We start from the raw sequence: 10,273 nt of genomic DNA, 5'->3' as shown, positions 1-10,273 counted from the left end.
TTGCTCTCTCCTCTCTTCCTGTCTTCCTCTTTCACACACACAAAAACACAGCAAGATCACACCAAATTGCACTAGGTTTTTGACTTTTACCCCCTGGTTAAACTATAATCTGTGGTTCTGTTCCCGGCCTTCTTCCAGCATTTACAGCGTCATGTGGTTCAGGATTCCCACATTACAGAGAAGTGCATGTGGTGTGGGCTGCATGTTCCGTTTCCTGCAGATTAACTTTGTATGCCTCCCTCTTTACTGTGACAGACTGAATCAATCTAATGTAAATAAGCATTCCTAACTTTCAACAAACCTATGGCCCCTGAAAACCAAAAGCCCCCCTTAGTTGAAAGTGAGAGAATTCCTCTAGGAGATCTAAACTTCCCTCTCTCCCAGATCTCAAACTTGCCTTCCCACAGGCGCCCCAGGCTCAATGACTTTGACTTCCCACATTTAAGAGCGACTAAAAAAAGCATCTTCAAATTGCAACCATAAGTTGTCTCTCTTTTCCTCCTCCCACACACACGTTCTTGCAATCCTAATAGGGGTCTTAAACACTGGGAAAATTCAATTCTCCAGTGAAATAAATGTGCTGTGTTTCCCATTTCACCTGCCATTCTCTCCATTAACAACACAGTAACACTCTGAGAAAAGCCAGCAGTGTTGCTGTGTGGGATGCATACTGAGTTGGAGCTTCCAGTGAGAAAACAAGTGGACTGGGGAGGGATGAAGAAGTAGAAAGAAAAGGAGAGCATGGAGAAGGAGCCTCCTGGCTGACTGCACAAAGGGGTCAGAGGTCTGTTCCCTGAGGATATGTAAGTTTGACTCCTCAGAATGAAATAGATCCACTTAGTGAAATCACTTCCTGTAAGTGTTTACAGGGTGGTAAGAACTTGGGCAACAGTGTGGCACAACAGGAGAGAAGAAACTAGATATTTTTGTGTAAGAGTCTCGTGATATAGAACTTGAATAAACGATCAACAACGTTTGGCTGTCATAGAATAAACAATTCAACTTACTGTTTTTCTGGAGTCATTTTCTTGTCTAGTGTAAATATATCTACAGTGCAAGCTTTATCTTGCTCAGGGAGTTTTTCTAGGCTTGATGGTGCGGTATGGAACTTGATCTCTGTGAGATAGTCTGACAGTTTATCCTTCACACTCATCCCAGCAAAGAGAGAGTGAGAGAGGGGCAATGGAGTGTGATAGGTGTGTTATTGTTGCATTTTCAGCAAAACCATGCCGGTCCATTCACGGGGCCTCTGATAAAGTTGACATCAGAAGGACTACACTGCAACCGCAGTCTTATCTTGCGCACCATGTAGTAAGCCCACATCAGGGTTCATGGAAGTGTGTACAAGCTTTAATGAAAGAAGGACCAGGGCCAGGCCAGGAAGCAGAATACATATCCCTAGTAATGGGAGTGTAGGAGGAGGAAGACTTCATGGTCAACACCAAGGGCAACATGCAGCTGGATAAATCCTGGTGGCCTAACAGGAATTTAACTGAGTGGAATTGAACTAAATACATTAAGTACTGCATTTAAGGGAAAATGTATTTCTATTTTATACAAATCCATACTTCAACAGTTCTACAGTTTTAGATGGAAATTCACTTCTTGCTCTATCACAGATTTTCAGACTATGATTTTACACATAAAACATATGATGACCTCATAGAATAAAAATTGTTATGATTAGTTCCACCTTAATCAAATGCAACAGTAAAATGCTTTTCACAGTAATGCATCAGTAATAGAACATAACAGTTGTAATTACATGGTTTTAGTTCATTATACAGTTCGTTATACAATATAAACCTTAAATGGAAATTAAAAGTAACCTCAAATAAACATGCTAAAACGTAGTGATCAAATATATTGTACCTCCCGAGACTCATCAATGATGTCTAATCATCAGCACTAGGGTGAGAACGTGAGCATTTTGCTTATTTATGTTTTGTATTTCCCATTGGAAATATTTTGTGAGACCTTGTAGCTACAGCAGAACTGTCACCAACCCCATAGCGGCCCGTCACACACCACTGCTGCTGAAAGCCTGTCGTCTCATGTGGCTGAATGTTTAAAAAACACACAACTCTATGAGGGTCTTAGTCAAACAGAAATATTTAATAAAGTCTGTTATGGTCCATAACTCACATCCCAAAAGGCCCTTAGTGACCCTTTTATCTTTCATCTACCTTAAATGCACACTGACACAAACTATATTATAATAATTGATGAGGTATAAATCATTCTCCCCCATTTTATCTTTATCTTTTATGTATTATAGGTTATGAAGCTCAGTTGACAGCAAAAAAAAAAAGAAAAAAAAGAGTTATATGACTTGTTTAAAAGAATAATAGAGCACTTTTTATAGCCGTCACTACAATAGTGGCAGGAAAACTAAGTCAAAAATGGGGAGCCACAAAGTATTTCCATGTCCTGTTAAGCCTGTTAATGTTAGCAGCAGACAAGTTAAAAGCTATTACTTAGAAAAACAGAAGAGGTTTTGCTATACTGTTCTTATGCTTTGTCCCTTCATGTTGTACGTGTGTGTGTGTGTGTGTGTGTGTGTGTGTGTGTGTGTGTGTGTGTGTGTGTGTGTGTGTGTGCGTGTGTGTGTGTGTGAAACCTGCATTTAGAGAAAAAAAAAATCTGAACAGAAACTTAGGTTATAACCCCGCTCTTGGCCTTCTGCATAGGGGTTGTGAGAGAGAAGTTTGTTTCCCCAGGGGCTCTCCCACGCCATCTCCCTCATTCCTCCTTTCCCTCCCCTCCTCTGTATAGGAGAATAATCATAAATCATAACTACATCCAGCCTGGACCAGTACAGGGCTAGAAACTCACTCTGTTACACCAACAGGGTTAGGCTAAGTGGTGTTGCAGAGCAGACCTTTTGCAATAGGCTACAGATATGAAAGTTGAGTCATAGCAGCAGTGGTGCATTGGGGTAAGGCTCAAAAGCACCTAATGCTATGATTATTCAGGCTACAGTCACACACTCAGGCATGCAGACACACTCACACCCCTCCTCCTTTCCTCCTTGATTTAAAGGCCAAAAACAACTATACACGTCCGTCTCTTGGGCTTCATTAGATGAAAAACATAAAAGATAAATAAATGAACTAACCCCAAAATTGTTGTGCTTGCGTGGGAGAGTTGAAAATGCCCCAAAATAGTCTTTCGTAAGGCCAGAGGAATGAGGGTCTGCATGATTTCACCATACATGGGCCTGTTCTCTGTACCCAATTCCCTACCGTAACCCTCAACCCCACTCACCACAGTGACCAGTCCACTGCCACAGGGACCAGACTGCTGTGGCTTCCGCACATTTGCTTTGTGCTTTTGTTCTGTAGCATTCTCTGTTGTGTGTGCAAACACTTCAATGCACACTCAGCCACGTTAGCGGGGGCGTCTGACATTTCTTCTGTTCTCTCAAAGTGTGCATCTGCATTCAATAATACTGGGTTCCAGTGTACAAAGTGGCTCCTGGTAGACTGATTATGATGAAGCATGTCCCTGCTTCAACATGCACACGCTGTGAAACAAACATGTAGACACGCATACACTCCCAGAGAAATGGAGAGACATACGTAACTAGACAAAGAGCAACAGGTTGCACATGACATCTTTTTTTTTTTTTAATGCTTGTCAGTCTTTAAAGAATAATCTGAGAAGTCATTCGACTCTGCAGGAGCAGAAGTGAAAGAGCACTTTACATTGGTCGCCAGAGATTCAAACAAGCTAGACCGTTCAGACAATAGAATGACTCATAGACACACAAACAAGAAGCCTACGTGCTGATCAAGTCCAGACACCCTTGGTTTCGTCACTTCAGTCATGCTGCGGTGTCACTGCACCCACCTACACGATTATGTCTGTACACACTTCTGAGGCTTGTACCACTTTTCTTTATTTGCATTTGTATTTGGCATACAGCACATGCGTGTGTACATGCATATGTGTGTCTATACAGCATTGTATGTGTCAGTAATTTCATTTCTATGATGTCAACACTGTCGCAAACATTATCAACCCACTATGATTGCGGTGTTTATCTGTCACTGGCCAACAGATGGATCCAAGTGACACAAAAGCATATACAGTTAGAGCCAACTGAAATACTTGTCTGGCACTAGAGAGTCAGTAGGGATAATCCTGTGTTCCTAGACCCTCTGACCTCCAGACATTTAGTAGTGTTGGCACGTAGCTGGAGCTGTCAGCCCAGCATCTATGGGAGATCTGTGTTTAATTTGCAAAAGTGGACCTTGCCAGAATACAGAGAGAGAATGAAAGAGAGAGAGAGAGCAGGGATATGAAGCCAGTACTTTTGTCTGGGTATTTGAGTGCTGAGTAGACCGGCGTTTCTGAACTCTGAACAGAATGATAAGGCCGAGGCTGGAAGTCTCTGAGATATGTGTATGTGACAGACAAAGCCATTTTGAGCCTTCTGGTGGTTCTGTGTCTGCTGTGGAAAGAGTTGTGCAAGTGGTTGTATGTTTCAGTGTGTGGGTGTGCATGAGGTTGCGGGAAAGGGGGGGGTTGATACTCTGAAACTGTGTAGTTAATAGTCTGTGTTTGTCTGCAGATTTCTCTGGCATGGGTCTGGGCCTACAAGCCTGGGAGAATCCACTGCTCTCCAAGATTATCCAACTGTGAGCACAACTCATCTCAAACAACTATAGTACCCAATAATGGAGAGTTGCTTGACTCAAAATCACAGATAGTGTGCAAGACAGAACGACTAATCCTCACAGATGGTGTCTTAGAAATAGTTGTTTTACTCTCAGTTCCTCTGTTGGTTTTTGTTCAGACTTGCGCAGGGGTGTGTGTAGAGATAGTAAGTTGGGGATGAAAGTGACAGGTAACGGTAATTTCTGTCAGGTTTTTCTGGTTCTACTCAGTGACTAGGACAATCAGGCTGAGGCCTGCCTTCTTCCCTCCAGCCTGGGAACCAAAGCAGTGATGCCTGTTTGCTTAAGTACCTGGCTGCTTTCAATGGGAGCTGTTCCCATCCCACTCATCTGTTTATTATTTTCTTGTGAGGGCTTGTGTTGCAAGAGGAGAAATGAGGGGGGTATAGAGGTGAAGATGGAAGGAATATTCTCCTGTGTTTCATTGACTATATCTCCAGAGACTGGGATTATGTTTTTTTGAATATGAAGTCATAAATATATCTGAAGGAAACTGGAAAACATGTGTAATACTAAGCCCTTTTTTTACACAGCTTGGAGTAGGAGAAAGGCCATTTTGTGAGGTGCCTGGACTGCTTGGCTGGTTGGGTTGCATTATGTCAGGAACAAAACATAGGACGACACTAACCCAGGGCAACAAGAGACAAAGCTATAAGAGAAGTGTTGAGAAGCAAAAAGCACATACACTGTGCATAATAGACATGCAACAATATCCTAGCTTACATCATATCCTCCGAGAACACTTAGTTTCACCTGACTAAGTAGACATTAGTCATCTGTTGAAATATCACACTTGTAGACAAGATGGTGTATAAAACTCATGCATTGTTAATAGCTTTCCCTATGACAGTCTTAAACATACATCGATGGCTATGGCTATCCCTGTTGTGAGTTTTTTCCACCACTGCCCTGAGGGTTTCTGGACAGAGCTGCAGCATCAGCTGTGGGTTTTATGTGGTTCAGAGAGTGGGCACTGGGTACATCTGACCTCCAACCTTTCCACAGTCTCAGGAGGAGTAGCCTTTTTCCTGAGAAAAGGAAGACCCTCTTGCTGGTCCCACATGGTTCCCTCAAAGTCACATTCCAAGGGATTCTTTTCCCACCATGGACCAAACACATCACTGTGTTCTTTCCTGGCAAAAACCCAAGGAAGTGGGTGATCACTTGAGTAGGGTCCTGTCCAGCACTCATGGCAGAGCTGACCTTTAGCAAATGCTACAGTTAGGCCATTCTCTACAGGTCAGGGGAAATATGAAGAGGGCTTGGATCTGGGAGAAAGGTCTGGTCTTTCTAATATGGCATGGAAACATTTGGTTCTTATTTCATAATAGATATTTCCCTTTTCAATTACTGTATATTCATAACTACATTCCAAGGCATGAGATACTATAACATCGGCAATGATGAAAAGCTAGTTAAAGATTTACGTTAGCAGAGTCTTCTAAGCCAGGATACCTGCTCACTCTGCTACATCTCTTGCACAACACCTGATCTGTTCTCCATCAGCACCATGGCAGAGCCATCGTTCTATAAATCAGGGTAGCAAAAGGTAGAATAGTTACATAATGTTTATGTAGGATTCGATGACATCTAGCGCTGTTGCTGATTTACAACCTCCTCACCTTGCACGCCACTTCCAAGCTTTGAAGGGAGAAATTATGGTGACTGCCAAACATACGCAAAACATGAAAATCCATATCCAGAGCCAGTGTTTAGTTTGTCCTCTCTGTGAAAGAGGATCAGTGGTACCTATAGATGCAAAAGGTTCATTCAAATGTAATGATTTGACAAAAATATATTATTTTGTTTGATTATACATGAATGAGCCCACTAAATCTTACACACTGGACCTTAAAGATATGAAGAAGTTCCTGCAGATTCATCTTTATATTATTCATCATTAATTTAGTGTAGAGTATCTCTTCATATATTTGATGATGCTTTGGTTGAAAAAGAAAAAAAATTAAACCGGCTTGGTTCATGTACTTATATTTTGTACTACAATTTTAACATTTTCTACAAACAAAAAACACATTCTTGTCACAGTATTTTAAAAACACCATCGACTTGGAGCAATACAGAACATATCATTCTGATCTTTGCTTTTTTTTGTTGTTAATTAAAATTGATGCTGCAGTAATAAATTATTTAAGGACTGTAATGAAAATATATTTTGCTGTTTCTTTATTCATCTCTGCAGCCAACTGTTGGGTTGGACTTTACCTATTTTAGAAGCAATGGGCAGCTACATTAAAGTCTCCGGGAACCAATTCCTGTTCTGCAGCAAGTTCAGGGCAATGGCAGGAGTGTTCATATTACCTAATATGCATGGTTTTAGCATGGTTGGAAATAGGAGCACCCGATGGAAGCCGCAGAGAGCACATGGAGAACATGAATGCTCCACATCAAAAGGCCCTAGTTGGCTTCGGTGGGTTTTAAACTTTCTTTCTGTTTAAGCTAATACTTTATGTTTGAATGGGTCCATGTATAAATGTCTTTTTTAATTAAATGTTATTAAATGTTGTTTTAGCATGTGTAGTTATATAAAATTTACAAACATCCCTGTTGGCCTACTGCCAAATTAAAAGCAGATTGTTGCTGTTGTATTTTTTTTTACTTATTACTTTCTGCAAAGGTATTGATATGTGACACAGTGCTGTCTGTGTAGACCTAGAGTAATCATTCGATGTTTTGTATAATCTGTCTCGTCAGTAAACGCAAAATGCGCTATAGAGACAGTACATGAATTTTGCTGGTGGTCGAATTTGACTGAAATAAGTATTTATGAATTTTGAAAGAAGTGGTTAGTTTTATATATATATGACTCACATTTTATTATTATTTACTGTAAAATGTATTGAATGTATTAAATGTATTTATAACACGGTAATGACTACTGAAAATATACACCGGACACATAAACACAATGCTGGAACAACAACAACTGTAAAACAATGTCAAATGTTCAGTATAGTCAATAGAGAACATGCTGTGGGTTGTGTATACAGTGCAGAAAAAAATCTTGCCTACTATAAAATCCAGTGACAGCACACAGTGGCCGGAGTGATGTAGCCAGCTCTGGATAGTGTCCCTCTAAAACTGAAAATAACTCTTCTGAAGGATTCAAAATCCAAAAACAAACTGTAAACACAGTAGACATGGTTGGATTTGGTACACAGGTTTCAGGTGTCTGAGCTTCCAAATTTAGTGTGTTATGACTGAGCATAATATACTTAACTTAATAAATAACATTTGCTAAAATGCAGTTAAAAATGATTCTGTTGTGGTTCTGGACAAATGGTTTTCTTGTTCAGTTAATAATTTTCCATGTCATGTTTGAATGCACAAAGTGATTGTTTGACCTGGAGGTGTGCAGAAATGTAAACATGTCTTTTTGTGTGTGTAAGGATATTGTACTTGAACATTTTTTAGGACGTGACCACCTTGTATTCACCAGGAATCCAGCACAAGCCTTCTCCCTCAGGGATTCTCTTTACATTGCAACACTTCCCCTCCGGCAACTGAAACCAGGATGTGCACAGACAAGAAAAGTTAATGTATGCCAGGTCTCGGTGTCTGTCACACACCATTTAGATCTGTAGATTAGATAGGAGGAAGATGAAAGAAAGAAAGCAAATCAGAGGCAAAGGTGGGGGGAAGTAGTGAATATGATGAGATTTCCTTTGTACTGCATATGCATACACACCCATAAACAAGAAAAAAAAGAGGAGAGGGGGATATAAAAATAGAAGTGAAAATGAATTGAGGAGGGAGAAAAATAGATTCTAATTTGTAGCGTTAGTTAATAAGAGACAGAATGAATGAGAGGGAGAGATGGAGGGTGAGAGGGAGAGCAGCCAAATGACAGAGGCGTGTTTGTGTTCTGATTAGGCTGAGCCAAATGGAGGCGGCCTACCAATGGCGATAACCAACAAAGACATCTGTTCACTGGGGACGAATCTATGAACATCTTTTCACGGTCAATAGACGGGGGCATTCTTTTGTTTTGATGAAGGGGAAAAAAAATCAGCCTCAGTGGATCCATGAATGCAGCACAAAGTTTACCGTTCATCTGCTCTGAAAGTGTGCACAAAAGCCATTTTTATTATTCCTTATACTTAAGTGAGCTGCTACTTGAAGCTATGTTATGATTATGTTCTTATGAACTAAACTGAATATCTCTTCACTCTCACCCTGGCTGCCAAGATATGATGCACTCAAGCTGAATAAACAATGATGTGGGCTCTTTGGGGTAAGACAGGCTTCCTGGCATGGGTGTGCCTGCACCCTGTTTGGTTTCTCATCTTTATAGATGGCAACAGTGAATAGATCAGATCCATGACAGTGCTGATGGGCTCCAGAGCGAGTTTTCTCTCTGGCAGGAAATTAAGTATGGGATGCAGCCAGGGTTGCCAGGCATGGGCAAACTTCAGTATTTATAGACTCTTAGATGAGGTCACTGTCTGTCTGTCTGTCTGTCTGTCTGTCTGTCTGTCTGTCTGTCTGTCTGTCTGTCTATCTATCTATCTATCTATCTATCTATGTATCTATCTATCTATGTATGTATGTATGTATCTATCTATCTATCTATCTATCTATCTATCTATCTATCTATCTATCTATCTATCTATCTATCTGTCTACACATAAACACTCACTTAATTCACCCACGCGCTGCCAAGGCACAAGAGAAAAACACAGCCATCCTTGGGAAGGGAAACAAATTAAAAGGATAATCATCCCTTGGTCGAAAATTTTCCATCGCTGGTGTCGGTCAGACCAGAAAGCAAAGCATATCGTTATTTTTCTGTAAATTAAAAATATGATTGCTCCTCCGCACTAGATTCCCAGACGTCTAATTACAACATTGAAAGAGAAACAACTGATCCATGGTGGAAGAGGTTAGAAACCCAAAGAAAGATGATATGTTACAGGAAGAGATGTGAGTGCACAGAGTGGTGAGAAAAGTGTGTTTTGTTTGAGAGCACATGCACACTTTACATGCATGGTGTGCACTAGTGTGTTTGTGTTGTTTTTCCCACTGATATGTGTTTTTGTTGTTGTTTTTTTTGTTTTTTACTTCATCATGCCCTCTGGCTTGTCTTGCCCACAAACAGGAGTTTCAGGTTTTGAGAAAAATCTGTGCATTGACATCAGCAGCTTTCCTTCTTGTGGAATATAACCCCATATCTTACCTCATTGTCCACAATAAAAACAAAAGGATCATGTTACCCCAGCTCAGATTACATCATCTTTAAACCCAACACAATCAACCATCATTCAGAATCATAATGCCTCTTCACAGATTGAACCCTCTAATCACAGAGTTTCACAGTCTTTGGAACTCGTAGTTTTGAGAGAGTGAACAGAGCGGAACGAAACGATACGATAATGGGCAAACTGACTCCAAGTCTGGAAATTCCTGCAGGATTGTTTATGCTCTGGAAAAGCAGTAGGGAACGGGGACAACACTAATGTTGTAATGATGACAATAGCAGTTCTGTGTCAGTAAAACAATGTGTATGACTGGCCAATAGAGCCAAGATTCTTTTGATTTATGTTCTGACCTCCAAACGATCCTGAATGGTTTTG

Source organism: Larimichthys crocea, chromosome XII (genome assembly GCF_000972845.2).
Source record: "Larimichthys crocea isolate SSNF chromosome XII, L_crocea_2.0, whole genome shotgun sequence".
NCBI classification, from domain to species: Eukaryota; Metazoa; Chordata; class Actinopteri; family Sciaenidae; genus Larimichthys; species Larimichthys crocea.
The sequence above is the reverse complement of the archived record's forward strand: the minus strand, read 5'-3'. Positions refer to the sequence as shown.